Source organism: Carassius auratus, unplaced genomic scaffold (assembly GCF_003368295.1).
Source record: "Carassius auratus strain Wakin unplaced genomic scaffold, ASM336829v1 scaf_tig00027113, whole genome shotgun sequence".
In the NCBI taxonomy this organism is placed as follows: domain Eukaryota; kingdom Metazoa; phylum Chordata; class Actinopteri; order Cypriniformes; family Cyprinidae; genus Carassius; species Carassius auratus.
Window position 1 is genome coordinate 52,690 of NW_020525568.1, and position 17,541 is coordinate 70,230.

General features: G+C 36.8%; 1 long non-coding RNA gene across 1 annotated transcript; it reads right to left on the bottom strand.

Annotated features, from left to right (window-relative positions):
* Nucleotides 1–262: 262 nt before the first annotated feature.
* Nucleotides 263–4,348, bottom strand: LOC113079075 (uncharacterized). The gene is made up of 3 exons (XR_003281659.1): nucleotides 3,280–4,348; nucleotides 2,695–2,752; nucleotides 263–2,135 (listed from the first exon to the last, which is right to left on the bottom strand). It is a non-coding gene; the product is annotated as an uncharacterized LOC113079075 (long non-coding RNA).
* Between the last annotated feature and the right edge of the window lie 13,193 nt (nucleotides 4,349–17,541).

A 17,541-nucleotide genomic window follows, 5' to 3' on the forward strand; every position in this document is an offset into this window, starting at 1 on the left:
ATGCACAGTGAGTTAAAGACAAAAGCCAAACAAAATAGTGATGATAATACACTAAAGGTTACCTGATTCTTGATGTTAAATTGACTATTAATTTATTATTTGCTCATTCTCATGATATTCTAAACCTGTATGACTGCCTTTCATCTGTGGAACACAAAAGAAGATATTCTGAAAAACAGCAGGTTTTGTCCATACAATGAAAGTCACTGAGGACAAATGTGGTCAGTAAGATTTTTTACAAATGTATACTTTTATTCGGCAAGAATGCATTAAATCATGTAAAGACTAAAACAACGCATGAAATGTATTACGATTTCCACAAAAATATTAAGCAGTACAACTGGTTTTAACATTGATAAGACATTTTTCTTGAGCACCAAATCAGCATATTAAAATGAGTTCCGAAGGAACACGTGACACTGAAAACTGAAGAACAGAAGCAAGTCATACAGCTTTAGAAACGGCTGAACTATTTACGTTACATTTAAGAATATGATTTCTGGTTTCCTTACATGTAAAATGAACAAATCAGTCAAAAATAAGAATCAAATTAAAAATGCTTTACATAAAGAAGACTTTATTGTTTTTACATACATCTCTTAGTGTAATATTTATAGATTCAATAATACCAGTACGTCAAAAATAATAATTATAGTTATCATATATAAAAAACTAAGCCTTAAACTACTCTTTACTTTTTAAAAACATAAAGGTTTTATATATTAATATTTGTTCTGTTTCGTAATCTGTCAACAAAAATAAAAAATCACAGGTTAATGAGCTTATCAAGTAACTTTTGCTGTTTTTAATACTGATGGTATACAGGAGGATTGATGGTTTGCGAGATGCATGTTACGTTCAGTGAGGGAACAAATATAAAGTATGAAGTCCTCTCAAATGAAACGCAACAGTACCTGGTTTGATGGTCTATGTAGTCCAGTGGGATGACAAGTCTCTGAGTTTACTGTCCAAAAACAGAGAATGTGAGGGCAAGCAAGTCTGGACTAACAGAGCCACAGGGCCGCCTCTTCCTTTTGAATCCACAGACAGAAGGGGATTTTTTAATTTTTTTTATTGATGAACCATAAAATGGTTTTGGCAATTTCACAAAGCATTGAAATGGTCAAGATATGTGAGCTTTGTGATTGGGCCGCTTGATTTCAGCAGCAGTGAGGGCAGAAACACCAGACGCAAGAAGACTCAACACAAAGGAAGCCTAAAGCGTCTGGCTACACAATTCTCAGGTGCAGCAGCAGCAGCTTTCTATGTGCTTCTTTTACATCACACAATACTGCATCTACAAACAGATCAGTTATGGGATATTAAGAGACAGGAGAGGTGTTTTAGCACACCTTCGACTTTAACTTTCGACTTTCGATTATAGATAGTTAAGTGTTTAACTACCGTTCTTTACACATGGCCATAGTCAATGTAGTAAATGAACCGTTCTCACACAGGTCCTTATGAAAGCCAGGCAGTGATTGATATGACATAATGTCATAATCATTCAGATTTCAGCTAAAATGTGATACTTGTGAGCCACTGACATTCAGTATTGCTCTTTTCTTTAAAACGGCTTAAGAAATGCCCTTGTTTTAGAGACATAAGACTGGTTTGGTAATAAGTAACTGCCTTTGTGTGCAAAATGCTGGCACACTAACCCCCCCTGTTTACAGTGTGGATTGATTGTGTTTTGGGGCGACTATAAACAAAATGGGTAAAAGAAAAAAAATTAATAAATAAACAAAACAAAAAAATTCCAGTCCCACATTTTTGTTTTGTCTGCTTCCGTTCAAAGGAGGTAGCTCAATTTGTTGGCAAAAGAGAAATGATTAAATCTCCCATTTGAGAAATCCTTTTGGCAATCATGTTATTTCCAGCTGTTTAAACCCTAAAGAATCCCTCCTCCAGGCCTTGGATTTGCAGGGCTGTAAGTTGTATTGGGAGACCAGCAGGAAACAGTGTGGTGAGGGAATGGGATGAGAGACACTGGCTGCGCAAACATTTTTGTCCTTCACTCTGGCTTTTTCATCCTTGTCGTCCATTTCTGTCAGTGCAAGTTAAATGAAAGCAACAGGCATCCTCTATCAAAGCCCACTGAATCCAGTCAAGGCCATGGTCAGGAGGCATCAAAACTGGGGGAAAATAAGCATTTGATTAGGATTGAATATGAAAAACATTATGTAAAAATTTGAACTGAACATGTAGATTTCAGTCTTCAAAACTCAGTAGCATGTAATGTTTTATGTATGTATGTATGTATGTTTGTTTATTTGTTTGTGTGTGTGTGTGTGTGTGTGTGTGTAAAAACTGATCTGTTCTAATGCCGTCTTGAAGGGTGAAATATTCTGCAATTAAAACATTAACAAAAGAACAGCATTTATTTGAAATATACATCTTATGTAACTTAATAATGTTAACTGTTAAATTTGATTATTTTAATTCATCATTGCTGAAATATTATGTTATTATTATTTTAATTATTATTATTATAAAATTATATAAGTATTAATTTGTTTAAAAAAAAAAAAAGTGTACTGACCCCAACCTTTTCAATGTTGGTGTACTACAATATTCTAACACATACAAACACAAATATAACCATATGAAATATCATCAAACCAATCCTCTTTTGAGCTGTTTTATGCATAAATAACATACATGTGCACTGTACAGTACAGATGTGTGCCGTACCTGTCCCAAAGCTTGACACTTCTACAGTTGCTGGTGCAACACCCAGCCGATATCAGAGCTGCAGAAAAAGAAGAATATATTGAGCATACATTTTAGATGGTTAATTCAATATTGATGGTACTATTAGTGAAATAACAGCTCCTCTAATAACTATATCTGAACATAGTGATTACACTACCAGGCTACACTGAGCTCCTCAGAAAAATAGTGGGCTGACTCACTGACTGATAATGGTCATTATTCACTTGTTTATAGAGCAGCTAATTAACCCAAAGAACTGTTTTACATTGCCTTTTGTGTAAAAGGCATGAGACAACCTATAATTTATAGTTATAACTTGTTCTTTCATTTGTTCTGTTTGTTAAATGAGCAGCACCAAGACATTTATTGTAAAAGGGAAAATACAGTGAGGAAAACATTTATTTGATCTCCTCCTGAAGTTTGCCCACTTGCAAAGAAATTAAGGGTCAGTAATTTTTATGGTAAGTTTATTTCAACAGATATAGACAAAAAAAAACATTATATAAAGGTTAAAGATTGATTTGCATTTCAGTGAGTGAAATAAGTATTTGATCCCCTACCAACCAGCAAGAATTCTGGCTCCCTGGATCCCATGTGGAACACAGATTAGTCCTGCCACTTTAAGAAGTTACTCCTAATGTCAGCTCTTAGGTGTATTAGACACCCGACCAGTGTCTTCCTTTCCAACCTCTCCCATCACCATGGGAAAGACCAACGAGCTTTCAGAGACAAGATTGTAGATCTGCACAAGGCTTGAATGGGCTGAAAGACCGTCAGCAGGAAGCTTGGTGAGAAGGAGACAACTGCCAGCCTCGGTCTGGACCTCTGTGCAAGATCTTGCCTCATGGGGTAAGGATGATCATTAGAAAGGTGAGGGGTCAGCCCCGAACTACAGAGGAGGAGCTTGTTAATGATCTTAAGGCAGTTGGGACCACAGTAATCAAGCAAACGATTGGTAACACACTACGCCACAATGGACTGAAATCCTGCGGATCCCGCAAGGTCCCATTGCTCAAGAAGGCACATGTACAGACCCATTTAAAATTTGCCAAAGAACATCTAAATGATACAGAGAAGGCTTGGGTGAAAGTGCTGTGGTCAGATTAGACCAAAATTTAGCTCTCTGGCATAAAATCGACTTGTTTGGAGGGAGAGAAATGCTTACGATTACCACAAGAACACCATCCCTACAGTCGAGCACAGAGGTGGAAATATTCTGTTTTGTGGCTGTTTTTCTACTAAGGGTACATGATGACTTCATCACACTGAGGGGCAAATGGATGGGCCCATGTACTATACAATCTTGGACGAGAACCTCCTTGCCTCAGCCAGACACTTAAGATGGGTAATGAATGGGTCTTCCAGCATGAGATTGACCCAAAACATACCACCAAGGCAACAAATGAGTGGCTGAAGAAGAAACACATAAAGGTCATGGAGGGGGCTAGCCAGTCTCCAGACCTCAATCCTATAGAAAATCTGTGGAGGGAGCTGAAACTTAGAGCTGCCAAATGACAGCCAAGTAACCTTGAGAGACAGAGGAGACTGTTGACAAAGGAATTGTTGAATAAAGTCGTTATTTTTGTTTTACTCACATACAAAAATATGCTTGATGCTTCATAACGTTATGGTTGAAACACTGTCGGCAGATGGACTATTCTGAAGATGTGTGCAGACCTGGTGACCAACTACAAGAAAAGTCTTTCCTCTGTGCTTGCCAACAAGGGTTTCTGCACCAAGTACTAAGTCATGTTTTACTTGTGGACCGATACTTATTTCACTCATTTAAATATGAATCAATTTCTAACCTTTATATAATTAAAGCAGCACTGTCACAGCTCTCCACAATAAACCTGGCTGAATAATATGACCATTATTTTTGAATTACACAAACGTGCTACAACAATGAAGTTAATCATGAAATAATATTGTTATTGCCATTTAATTATTGAATTCTTTGACATCCCTAGGTTCTTTTGATCAGTTGACCAAGTCTGTTTATTTGTTGCCTAAGATATTGATTTAATATTGATGCTAAGGTTTCTGAGGCTGGTATCTTACTAAAGCCAAGGGTTGATATTGATCCACTCGTACATTCAAGTCACTCTGAATAACAGCATTAGCTAAATGCATAGATGTACACATATGGCCACATTAATTGTGGATGGGTGTGTTTAGCTATATTTTTAAAGAATAAATGAGGATTTAAAATGGTAGGATTAACAAATAACATTCATCTTTTTGTCTTGTTAGCTGCTGTTTACAAGCATACATGCACACACCAAGAGAGAGAATAGAAATAAAGGGGGAGAGAAAGAGAGAGCGTGAGAGAGAGAAAAGCCTGCTCTAATCTGTGTTAGGTACAGTGTGATTGCACCAGCAGGCGGTGTGACCCTAAGTGTTTGCTGATGAGAAGTACCTTCTGTCTAAGTCAAGTGTCACTTCTGCAGCGACTCTGTACTGGAAGGACTCTCTCTGTCCCTCATGTGCTCATCCACACCTTCACATAAAGCTTTAAAGGGATAGTGCCCAAAAATGAAAATGTGGTCATCATTTACTCGCCCTCATGTTGTTGCAATTGTTTATGAATTTCATTTGAAGAATGTGGGTAGCAACAGTTTCTGGTCCCCATTGACTTCCATACTGTGCAAGTCAATGGCTATCAGCCACTGTTTGGTTACCCACATTCTTCAAAATATCTTCTTTTGTGTTCAACAGAAAAAAGAAGTTCATAGAGGTTTGGAAAAATTTAAGGGTGTGTAAATGATGACCAAACTGAACTTTTTGAGTAACTATCCCTTAAAGGTGCGATTTTACGATGCATTTTCAAGTTTTCCTTTCTCTTTCAAGTGTTACAAGCTGTTTGTGAATAGATAAGATCCCTGAAGTTGCAAATACTAAAGTCTCAAACCCAAAGAGATATTTTTTTATAAAATGTAAGACTCATCTTACAAATATGCAGAGCAGTGGGAAGCGAGGACTGGATTTGAGAACCGCTGGTGTGGAGTAGCATTTGTTGTTTGTCGTTTCTCGTTTCTCCGATCACAAATGCAGACATGGTTTTATATTTATGCTTCGCAATGCAGCGTGTAAAAACACAGTATAAGTCATTATAATCCATAGTTATGTCCCCAATTGATGCAACAAATGGCTTGTTTGTAATGGGTTTTATTATTTTTGTCTTGTCGTGCTAGTGTTCTGACCGAGACATGCATCACAGTATAGTAAGGGGCGTAACTTTTCAATCACACTCATGAGGCATTCAGCCAATCACAATGCACTGGATAGCTGGCCAATCAGAGCACATCTCGCTTTTCAGACCAATGAGCTTTGTAAAATATTATGCGTTTCAGAAAGGCAGAGCATGGAGGAGCAACAGTAATGTAGCTACAGTATGTGGAAAATAATGTTTTTTTTTTTTTTTACCTTAAACCACATAAACACATTTCATTACACCAAATACACAAAATAAATATTCCCTTGTAATGACATACAATGATTAAAAGCCTTTCTAAACCTGTTGTCCAACAAAAGAGAACATTATAACATGTTTTATATCTATCTATTTATACATAAGGACTGCAGCTAGATTTGTAGTACTCTGTGAATTATGATGGAAAATTATAAATTATAATACTGGTCTTGTACATTTGTCCTTAAAGGGATACTCCACCCCAAAATGAAAATTTTGTCATTAATCACTTACCCCCATGTCGTTCCAAACCCATAAAAGTTCATCTTCAGAACACAAAATATATTTTGGATGAAAACCGGTAGGCTTGCTGCATATGCTCTTCTGTGTCAGCCGCGCCACAAGGATGCAGATGAACTATTCTAATGACGTCTTTCATACTTTTCTGGACATTGACAGTGTTATTTACTTGGCAGTCTAAGGGACAGTCTCAAGACTCCCGGTTTACATCAAAAATATTTTAAATTGTGTTCCGAATACGAACAAAGCTTTTATGGGTTTGGAACGACATGGGGGTAAGTAATTAATGACAACATTTTCATTTTGTTGTGGTGTATCCCTTTAAGCATTTTTGCCTTTTGAATGCTCTGACATCACATTGAACTAATGGCCAATTTAAATTGTAAGCAGTAGGTTGTAAGAGTTTTGTTTTCGTTTTAGTTGTTATTTGAAGGAAAAAGAAAAAGGAGGTATCTCCAAGCCTGTTTTGCATATCCACCTTTAAACGGTGTATATTGCTTTACTGGACAGCCACAATCAATATGAATGGAGAAGGTCTGAAATATATGAATGGGCAAGACCATGAACTGATTTAATAACAAATACTAAAACCTCATATAGCTTTCATAAAATGTTCTAGACCTTATATGAAAAATAGAGAAAAAAATAAAATAATTCTGTGAGACCCTCTTCTATAACTATATGGTTACAATATGTATTTGGGAACAAACTTGGAAAGTGAGTTACTTTACTGCAGAAAGATACTGTTATATGGCCAAATTATGCCAGAGTACTGCTAGTCAAAAACTCTCATTTGATGAAAATACCTGATCTATTTAAAGCCTTATAGTTTGCGGAGCTCCATCAGTGTAAGGTAATAACATTATAATGGTGATGAAGGAAGCAGAACAGCAGTACGGGAGATAAATGAAGGTGCTTAAACCTCTTGACCCGCTTCTGTACATGTTGCATTTGTCAGTATCTTTAATAAACACCCCTGAGTTCAAACTGTCTCTGCTCTCTGCAGCTTTAAATGACTGCAATAAACTTCCCACTCACAAACACATAAACTTACCCTGCCTTGAGAGACACACACACACTAATACTGGTAGTAAGTAGAGATGTTTTATGGTGCAAATGTTATTTGAGAATGTAAAACATTATGTCTATAATAAATGCATTGACTTGTAGCTGTTAAAGATCTCAGGAATGAAAAAAAGTCCATACAACATGTAAGTTACTTACTTCAGTTTAATGTGTATAGAGTAGGAAGAGTTTCTTTATATTGACAGAGCTGCCTTTTTTTAGCTGGTTTGTGACCTTGTTCTTCAGTTAAGGCATTAAGGTGTAAACATAAACTAAAATGTGTTTTCAGGCATGGTGCTTGCATATAAAATATAATTGCATTTCATGAAGGTTATACTAGTACTTTCAAGACATATATATATATATATATATATTTTTTTTTTTTTTCAGGTTGAATCAGAATTCGGTAAGCAAATATATACAAAGCAACAATGTCAATTCAGCAAGCAAATTACACTTAAATAATCACTTTAGATTTTGAATGCAAAACATTCTCAAGAAGAGGTTTAAAAAATTGTATTTTATATTTCCAAAAGTATAAAGTTAGAATAATCAAAACAGAAAGTCAAAAAATATGGATACAGAGAGTGAGAACCTCTTACATATTGTATTAAAACAATATTATTGCATTTTCATCTTGGCCTGGTGCTTGCATATCAAAAAAATAAACATAATAATTACTCAAGTAAACAGTTGAAGGATTAGTTCACCCACAAAATGCATTTCCTCACTTGCTCACCATTTGATCATCTGCAACAAATGAGTGCCGTCAGAATGAAAGTCAAAACAAATGCTAAAAACATCACAATAATCCACAAGTAACACAGACCACTCCAGTCCTTGATTTAACAACTTTTGAAGCAAACAACTATGTGTAAAAAAAATTTATAAAATAAAAATAAAAATCATCAAAGAATTTTGAAATGTCAAACTGCTGGTTCTGGCTAAAATAAGAGGTCTCTACCTAAAATATTGCTTATTGTAGTGAGAAAGTCATCTTGTCTGAATAAGGAGAGGAACATGCACAGATCAAGCACCGTTGCAAGCAAAAACAGTCCAGTTTTAAACCCAAATGTTGTTGAATTTTGATGCGAGAGGAAAAACAGGGGAAGTGCTTTTTTCCACATTGTTATAAATTATAAACTCATGTTTTGGCTAAAAGATACAGTTTAATGTAAAAAAAAAAATAATAATTTGTTTCTTACATGCAGTTTTTCAATCTACAAGATGTTAATTGATGGACTGGATTCACGTGGATTACCTAGAATGTTATGTTTCTATCCACTGTTTAGACTTTCATTCTGATGCTGACGGCACCCATATCAAGTCATGCTAAATGTATTCAAATCTGTTCTGATGAAACTAAATCATATTCATCATGGTGGTTCCAAGGTAAGTACATTTGTAGCAATCTGTAGTTTCATTCCTTTTGGTCAAACCTAACTATTTTTGTGTAAAGTTTTTTTTTTTTTTTCTCACAAAGATTAGTTTGAAATGAAATTCTTGGTGGACCCCTTGGGTACCACAGTGGATCTACTGTACAAAACTTAGTTTGAATACAGTTAAGTGGTCTGTGCTAAATTAGTTGCAGAAAACCATAGAGAAGATAAAGTAGAAAACACAAGAATAAGAAAAATTTCAATAAAAATGGCTCCTTGTAGCAAAGTAATGAGCAGTGTGGTGTTGTTCTGGGAAAGTATTGGAAGTGTCTGAGCAGCACTGCAGTAGAATCTACATTAACATGGAAATAGCAGGTGTGCTCCAGCAAGAGATGCAGACAGGACACTGATACTCACTTTCTCAGGCTCTATGTAGCTGTTTTTGTGTATCTACTGCGTGTAAATGTATGTGAAAGTGATGAGGAGACAAGAGGCTGATTCAGTGATGTATGTAATCTTCTTCCTTTATAACCAACCTACGTCACTGACTCTGCTTCTTTCTCTATCTTCCTCTTTTTTTTTTTTTTTTTTCTTTTGCCTTCACCTCTGCTGTAATCAGTCAGTATAGGGCTTCCCTGCAGTCCTTCACAAGGTCAGCTGCTGGGCCTCTCATTAAACAGTCCCATCAGCCATCTCTCTAACTCTCTCATCATCTGTGCCAGTTCACAACGCAGTCCGGCCTTTCAGGTTTAAATGAGAACAGAATGAATATTCCTACGAGAAGCAGTGTAGCAGACACAAATCAATACCTCTCAGTCTCTTAGAAAGAAGCACGGGACATACTTGCTCCAGTTTCAGGCAGCCTGTATACATTTTCTCACATTTCCATGTTGATACTAGCATAACTTTTGTTCAGCATGCAAGAAAAACACAAACTCTAAACTATTTTTAAACATGTAATCTAATTACCACCATGTATTTTCTTTGTATGAAAATTGACACCAGTGACATAAGCAAAAGGTTACATTTGAGCTATATCAGACAATGAATGCATTTTTTTGTATTTCTTTTTTTTTATAATATTGCTGTCTCTTTGCTAATTAATATCCAATATAGTTTTAGATTTTTTTTAGTGTCATACTGGCTCATAGAAAAGCCTAAACCTTTCAGTGTTTGGAAGCGGCGTGGAGAGTGTCAGAAAGGATAAAGTAGCCTTGTGAGTCAATAAGCATACAGGAAAAATATTTTTCGCATCAGCCCACTGGACCTTTGGCCTGTTTGTTAGTGGTTGAATGGAGAGATGATAAAACACAAGTGAAAAGAGAAGCGACTGTCTTTGATGTCCTATGAGCAGACACACTATTCTGTTGTTCAAAGAACTCTCTCTCTCTTTCACACACACACACACAAACACACACACATACGCGCACACACACACACATGGTAGCCACGTTTTTTGTAGAGACTATTCAGCAATTACAAGGAGCAGCTCAGACAATACGACTACATCTGAATCTATCAACACACACACTTCGTTCTCTGCATATTATGTGCAGTATCGTTATCAGAGAGACACTGTAATCCAAAAAATTGCCCAAGGTGACTTTCGGGATGCATTTATCAATACATTAAGGCCTGTCATTTGAATTCAAGAGGCCCATAGGGCCAAATTTCATGGATGAACGGCGACGAAACTTATGAAGCACTCATGATTCAGTTATTCCTAGTATATATGTTAAGTTCACATTCAGATTATTGATGCATCAATAAGTGCATCAGAAACCTTGCTGCTGTAGCTATATCAGTGTGTATTAGGGTGCTTTCACACTAGCACTTTTGGTGCGCACCCGGGGTCGATTGACGTCAGAATTTGGTTCGTTTGGATGATGTGAACGCTGTCTTCCATACTTGGATGCGCACCCACGAACCGTACCCGAGTCCGCTTAAAAGCGGTGGTCTGGGGTACACTTCATGTGAACTCTGGTACGGTTTGCTGCTCATGTGAACACAATCGTACCAAATCGAGAAGTGAACCGCTTTTAATGACAAATTATTTGATGAAAATGTGTGTTTGTGTGTGTGTTTCACTCATTTTCCTGATGAGCGTGACTGACGCGCTGCAAGCAGAGAGCTGTACATCTCATTTATGTTCGCCTTCAACATTCTTTAGAGCATTTTTAGTAAATTCGTAAGACAGACGCAAGTGCCGTTATGTACCGAAGCTTTATAAACAAAACGAACAGTTCAAAAACGTAATGCATAAAAGTGCACAGAGTAATCTTATGCATTTGCCGCCTTCTCCTGCGCTGTCGTTACCAAGCAACGGGGTAAACAGCTGCTGGCTTGATGACGCAAGTGAACCGCGGTACTGACTCAAATATTATAACATGAACACAGTCCAGCAGGGGCAGGGGGAGGGGGGAGCAACCAAATTCGGGTTCGGCCCTGGCAAGTGAACCAAGTGTGAAAGCACCCTTAAACTCCAGCAATGCTTTAAGAACTGAAATCTACATTTTAGTGATCTTATAATTACAGATTAATGTGATTTGCAAAGAATATTATTCCTTTGTACGGCTGCCAGTTAACAGATTTAAGTGTTTCAATATTTCACATTTATTTCCTAAGTATTTTCATTGTTATTTATATTTGTACAGACCATTTTTGAACATCGTTTTAAAATCGTTTGAAAAATCACAGACTATATAATACCACAGAATGTAATACTTTGTGGGTCTTTTATGTCAGCTGCAATAGAAACGGTCAGAAGTTCAGAATCAGGTTTGAGGAGCACATTAATATTAATGCTTTAAACGCACTAAAACAAAACATAATGGGAGGGAATTGACTTCAAAGTGAAAAGCTAATGAGACGAGGAGGAATAACTCATTGGCCTACTTAACAGGATGTTCTGGGAGAAAACCCGATCGCTATCTTAAACGCACTGTGCTCCCTGCTGCCCTTACGAGGAATGAATGTCAATGAGCCAAAACTTCCCACCTCTGCTGAGATCCTCCAGTCATCCTCCAGTATATTCCCCAATGGACAAGGTCAACCCTTAATGAGCTTCTTTGCAAATAAATCTGAAATTCAGACCCCCTGACATCAGCGATTTCCTACAGGCAAAAGAGGACTATTTTTATAAGCATATTTGCGTGACTGTTTTTTTTTATATCGTGATGCCCTCCACACCATGTTTGTGCTGTCATAGAGTATGAAGCATTGGGAAGCCATCAAGGAAATCAGGTCAGTTAAGAGATTAAATCACTATTTGAAAAAAAATATGTAAAAAAAATATGTGGAGCTCAAATTGTTTATGCAATGTACTTTCCCTCAGGGCAAATTATACAATAATCACTATTCAGAATGAAGACAGTCTGTCTCTGCAGAACCCAGGAACACACTATTCTAACAAACATAGGAGAGAGTCTTCCCTGAGGAGAACCTTTTCTCCGAGGTGTACAAAGCCCTTATTGCCAAGAAAATAAGACCTATAGATGGCAAATAGTTATAAATGGGGGTTTAAATTGTGGAAAGCAAGTCCTAATAAGATAACGAACATGTATTACGACATATACACACTCACACACTGGAGGGTGGAATGCTCTACTGACCCAGCTTCAAGAAGCAATTTCCCTGAAGCACCAGTGTTCATCCCAAAACACAGTAGTGCTTCAGATTTTCCATAAATACTATGTGTCTCCAATAGAGCTCAAGCGCGTACTGTACTTGTATAAAAAAAAAAGACACCTCACTGAAAACCTGGGTCTCTTTGTCATTTGAGACCATCTACACAAACAAAAGTACACAAGATGACATATTCCTCTTTACATGTTCAAGTGCTACATTTTTGCAATGTTATGGTTATTTTGGAATCAAGTAGAAGCCATTAAAAAAAAAAAAAAGCTGTTTAGGAATTTGAAAGTGTGCCTGCTAATCTTATCTGTTGAGAAAATATGGATAACAGAAAAATAAATGTGTTGTTTACAGAAAAAAAGTTAACTTTGACCATTTTGTGAACTGCTTCAAGCAATTTACTGAAAAGTCTGACTCAAAAAATTATTCTGAAGACAGTAGTACATAAATCATATGGACCACTTTTTTATATCTATGTTGTTTTAATGAGTGAATGCTCCAGTCACCAGTTCAGTTTACCTTTTGCAGGGATTGTGATTGACAGGTGATCTGACCAATCATAACAACGAATCTGCAATTTTTTTTCAACAAAAGACTTTTTTTTAAACCAAAAGTAACCTGTTTTGTCTTGTCTGTTGGTGTGCTGTCATTGCTATGCAATGTAAATCTCACTGTGTGAGAACGTTTGACGTGGAAGCACTACATGGCTGCACAACAGTAACTATTGGGAGTGGGTTTTTGCATTCGACAAATAAAACGACAGCAACATGGGAGTAAGTAAATAATGACAGAATTTTCAATTCTGAATTTATTAAGCACAAAATATTTTTTGCCTGTGTGTATAGATTATGGCGAGAATGAGAGAGGAAGGAAAATAACAGTTTTAACAAAGATCTAAAGGATCTAAAGGTTGTGTGATTGAGGTCGTGTGCCTCTGGATTCAGATGTACAGATGACATCATGTCCTCCCTCTGACGACTCTGTGAGTAGCTTCCACACACATCCCTGTCAGCCCTATAAATAACCACAAACAGCCTGAGTCTCTTGCCTCAGACAAATTAGCCTTTTTCCAACTCGCATGTAACATGAGCAGGTTGTCCAAATTATTAGTATTTCGGGATACAGTAGGAAAACAATACATGGATGACTAACAACAGTACATCTACTGTCAGTGTTCAAATAGAAGTTTGCTGTCTGTTAAATGGTTTTTGGAGGGGTTTTCTCACATTTTGAGGAGTTTTAGCACTAGCCTGCTAGGCTGAAAGACCGGCTAAAACCAGTTGTACTTAAATTGTACTTTTATTGTATTTGTTTATAACTGTTGTGGTAACTGTCAACAATACTGTCACAGCTCTTTTTCCTGTCCTGTCTGCCCTTATACTGAACTCATAGCACATGCTCTTCAACTGCATGAATTAATGCAGTGGCACGCATTGTATAACATTTCATATTTTAGCACAAATTAAATAACAAGCATGCAATGTCATAGTTAGCCTATGTCCTCAGTTAAGAGATGAAGTAACCAAAAAAAAAAAAAAAACTGTTAAGGCATGCTGCTTTAAACCTGTGCATGTAAGTATTTGTAATAAATGAGTCACATTTAAAAACATGTCTCTGAAATGCAGTGGTTCTCAAAACTGTCCTGGAGCAAAGCTGTCTTGCTCATCTAAATAAAACACCCAATTCAACTTGTCAGCTCATTAGGGACTTTAGGACCTGAAGCATGCCATAAAAGGTAAAGAGTTGTGAGAAAATACGATGCGTGTCAGATCCACGTTCAGCAGCGGTGGGTCTTAAAGATGCCGAAATAACCTAAATAATCCAGCTGCTGTGATGTCTGTTAATCAAACAACAAAAGAAAAAAGGAGGAAATCTATAACTTTTGTAGCTTTTTGAAAAAAAAAAAAGAAAAAAAGAAAAAAAAATACTCAGCATAATAATACAAAATAGTCTAAAATAATCTAAACTTAACTACACCAAACTATTTTTCTACATTTTTCAGAACTGAATGAAATATAAAGTATATAATAATATAACGTAATAAAGTATTTTTCTTTCTGTGAACTTATCACAGTGCATTCTGGGACTTCACTGATGACCCCTTATAATGCAGCATCTGTAGGCCCCTCACTAGGTTTTGAAATTGAGTCTAAATTACCCTTCAATACTTCTCATACAGCACTGTTTTGTATGTATATCTCCCTCCATCCATCTTTTCCTCTGGTTCTGAAGATTGTAATTCCCTGATATGATTAAATATTTATGAGCATAAATTGAAAAAGGGGTCATTTAGTGTGGCTGTATTTTCCAAACTCCGTCAGCACATTATGAATTTCAAAATGCATGTCAGGTCATGCATTCAGATGATTTATAAAGAGTGCAATAGCAGTGTTTATGCTGAAGGGAGTCCATAAATACCCACAGTTAGCTGCCTGCACACTGCCCTCCTCCCACAGAGAGCACTGAATGGTTTGAGGTTCCTCCCTGAATATTACCTCTCTCATCTGCATAGAAATTTCATTCATTTTAATGGTCTTACCAATTACCTGGCTCTGTTGCCCAATTTCATTTTGTCTAAAGCTTCTTTTATTGTCTGTGTGTAGATGGGGAGATGGAAAGCTAGGGTCTGCCTCTGAGCTAGCAGAACTCTTCTAGCTTCCATTGCTGCTATTACTAACTGCATGTGTGTTCACTTGTATAAATAGTTGTCCACTCGAAAAAGTAGTTAAGACAAAGTTGGTTTTCTAAAGATTGGAAACAAAGTGTAGCCTTACCACCCTGTAGTGTGCCAGGAGGAGAAGCAAAAAAGAAAATACAGTATACTAATATTACACTCATAATGCAAGATGGTTGCGTAATATGACTCACAAGCTGAGGCAGACTGCTGCTTGTGCATCACAATAAGCACAGAGACCTTAAATAAGATGGAAAGATTTTGGTTTAGTATTTTATTACTAAAACCACACATTGACATCATTGCTGTGAATTATTCCTAATATAGTTTTATACATTTGTATGTATTAGGGTTGGGCGACAAAATTGGAGGTGGGGGGTCAGGTAGCACAAGAGCTAAGTTATTCTGCTTTTCCACACTGAAAGCATACACAGCATGCTGCTTTCTGAAGCTGATACATGAGTGTCCTACAGTCTTTTTCTGCCTATGCCTAGAAATGTGACCCAGCTGTACGAGCCAAGAGCAAAAGTGCAGTGCTTTCACCATGAAAAAGAGTTTCACCTCACTCCCTGTCCTGCTGTCTATGTTTCTCTTTCTCAGTCCATCTCTTACTTTTAACTTATATAGCACAGCAGTCTATTCCTGCCCACACCACAGTACACAAAATCCCCAGTCAGCATAACATAAGCATGCATGCTAAAACACATGCTGGATCACTGTGATAAAGTCCATATATTTTCTGAACTGACAGTGGTTAACTTCTTAAAAATCCAGTGTGAAGTATTTCTTCAAAATAAGCAGTTCAAGGTACTAACAAACCTAGCTGCTACAAATGCTAGTGTTAGCATGCCAGCTAAAATGAATTATAAACTGATTAGCAAGTGTAGCCCACCATGTTTTTGGACTCCAAAAGCATCTTTCTCGTGTGACTGATATTCAAAGTAGGTCTGTATTCAGACAGAATTTTCAAATTTTCAATATAAACCAAAGATACTGTGTTTTTTTTTTTAGAAGGGCTTACATTCTGCTGTCTTTCACATAACAGCTCTAGACAGTCGAGCTGAATTAATGCACACTCTTACCTGGGCTTAAGCCCAGATCCCCAAGCTGAGGAAAGGCCCAGTGTTGTTGCTGATATGTATGACATATTAAAATTGATCACCAGAATTTAAAATGTGTTGCTATGTGTTCACTGTTTTCACTTGAGTGTGTAGCTCTGAGAAGGTGGGGATTTGTCAAGTTGAATGCTCCGAATGCTCTTTCCTGACTGCACTATTGTCACGTCTTCTGACCATCAGTGTGAGCTATGTGAGAGCTACCGACACGGTGACACAGCCAGACACAATGAATGAGATTTAATGAGAGCAGAGTGGAACAGAGCTAATATACAGCTACACACATAGTGGATATTCAGCATGTATCTGGTGGTTAAAATAAAGTATTATAGACTTCCTTGTCTTGTACCAAGAGTATTCATACTAACACTGAAAAGCGAGAAGGTTCTATCTATGAGCAAGTCATCATGTTTAATGCATTTGCAAGTTGACAATAGTTAGTCTTTAGCTTGCTAATACCATCCTACTAATATTTATTTTATATTGTCTGGACTCATCCTTCTGAGCAGTTCACAGGGGGAACAATCTTTCTATTTTCTTTATTCTTTTTTAAACTGGTAGAGCATAGCCAAAGCAATGTCATGGATTCAGTTCCATAAAACTGTATGTAAAATATTTTGCAATGTTTTTGAAAGATATATTTTATGCTTACCTAGTGGTATTAATACTAATATTGTAAAATATTATTAAAATCTAAATGAAATGTTTTCAGTTTGCAGCATTTTCAGCAGCTGAATTTGAAGCTGAATTTTCACATGATCCTTAAGAAAATTACTCTAATATACTGATTTGGTGCTGATTATCCATTTTACAAGCAGTTGTGCTGTTTAATATTTTTGGAAACTGAGATTCAGAATGTCAGAATACATTTTTGCGGGCTTAATTATTAAACTATTAAGCTACTGAACCTTTTTTAACTGAAGTACCAACACTTGCAGTGACTTGAACCACTAATTCACCACACAAACACCAACCACTAGTACATACTTGCCACTGGCAAAGGTCAACACACTTTCAAAAAGACGTGTGTGAACTCTTTCCCATTAGCTGGACATCGATTTCTCCTAGAATGAGATCCTATTTTCTCAGCCTTTCCAATGAAAGTAAACATTTTAATGTATGTATATATTTTTCTTCTGCTACTACAGAAAACACATAATGTTAGGTTAAATGTGGCCCTTCAGGCTACTGTATGAGCCCTTAAAAGAGATCTGTAGATTGGGTAACAGCTCTGAAGGGGCCCTGACC